We start from the raw sequence: 1,688 nt of genomic DNA on the forward strand, positions 1-1,688 counted from the left end.
CAGGCAATCCACTCACCTCAGCCTCCCAAGGCATGGGATTACAGGCTGAGCCACCAAGCCTGGCTAAAATGAATTTTTCCTAGTAATTTTCATTTTTTGAGTTGGAGTCTCAGTCTGTCACCCAGGCTGGAGTGTAGTGGCACACTCGCAACCACCATAGCCTCGACCTGCTGGGCTCAGTTGATCCTTCTGCCTCAGCCTTCCAAGTAGCTGGAACCACAGGCGTGTGCCACCACACCCAGCTAATTTTTTAATTTATTGTAGTGATGAGATCTCGCCGAGTTGCTCAGGCTGGTCTTGAACCCCTGGGCTCAGACAATCCTCTCACCTCCACCTCCAAAATTGCTGTCATTACTGGATGACAGGTGTAAGCCACCATGCCCGGCCTTCTTAGTCATTTTAGTCACTTAAGTATGTAAGTTATTACAAGATGAAAACTGGGAAACATGCAGCAGAGGCCATGAGACTGGCTGGAAGCTGAGAGAGTCTAAGGCCCAGGGGAAACGTGTTTGGTGTTCACAGCATTTCCTGCCATCTCTTTAGACATGGTCTCTGGGCCAGATGAAGTGGTTCACACTTGTAATCCCAGCACTTGGAGAGACTGAGGCGGGAGGATTACTTAAGCCCAGGAGTTTGAGACAAGCCTGGACAACATAGTGAGACCTCATCGCTACAAAAAAATTAACCGAGTTTGGTGACATATACCTGTAGTCCCAGTTACTCAAGAGGCTGAGGTAGGTGGATTGCCTGAGCCCAGAAGTTTGAGGTTGCAGTGAGCTGTTGTGATCGTGCCACTGCACCCCAACTTGGGTGACAAAGTGAGACCCTGACTCACAAAAAAACAAAACAAAAAGGAAAGATTTGATTTGTTAGACCAAATCAAATCTGAAAGTTTGTATGTAGCTATAGCTGTCAAATCTAAATCTCAATATAGAAAAGAGTGACTCACTAATATTTGGCAAGTGTGTAATCTGTAGCTTAGGAGTTTCCTTTGTGCATACACACATACACACACACCCAACCTTACTGGAAGATTTCCACATAAAAGAATATCAGTGTTCAAAACAGTGTAGTGCTGGCATAAAGACATATAGACCAATGGAATAGAATAGAAAGCCCAGAAGTAAACCTTTCCATGTATGATTGGATGATTTTTTGACAAGGGTGCCAAGGCAATTAATAGGGAAAAGACAGCCTCTTCAACAAATGGTGCTGAGAACACTAGATATTCACACACAAAAGAAGGAAGGTAGACCCTGCTCTGTTTTTAATATTATGTCCCCCTGAAATTCACATGTTGAAACCTAACCCCCAAGGTTATGGTATTAAGAGGTGGGGCCTGCTGGGCACGGTGGCTCAGGTCTTTAATCCCAGTACTTTGGGAGACTGAGGTGAGAGGATTGAGCCCATAGTTTCAAGACCAGCCTGGGCTATTTGACAAGACCTTATCTCTACAATAAATCAAAAAATTAGCCAGGTGTGGTGGCACACGCCTATAATTCCAGCTACTTGGAAGACTGAGGTAGAAGGATCACCTGTGCCCAGCAGGTCAATACTGCGGTGACCTTGAGCGTGCCACTGCACTCCAGCTGGGCGACAGAGTGAGACTCCAACTCAAAAAATAAAACAAGAGCCAGGCTCGGTGGCTCAGCCTGTAATCCCAGCACTTTGGGAGGCTGAGGTGAGTG

Source organism: Carlito syrichta, unplaced genomic scaffold, assembly GCF_000164805.1.
Source record: "Carlito syrichta isolate Samal-C Ts95f unplaced genomic scaffold, Tarsius_syrichta-2.0.1 Scaffold307934, whole genome shotgun sequence".
Classification (NCBI taxonomy): Eukaryota; Metazoa; Chordata; class Mammalia; order Primates; family Tarsiidae; genus Carlito; species Carlito syrichta.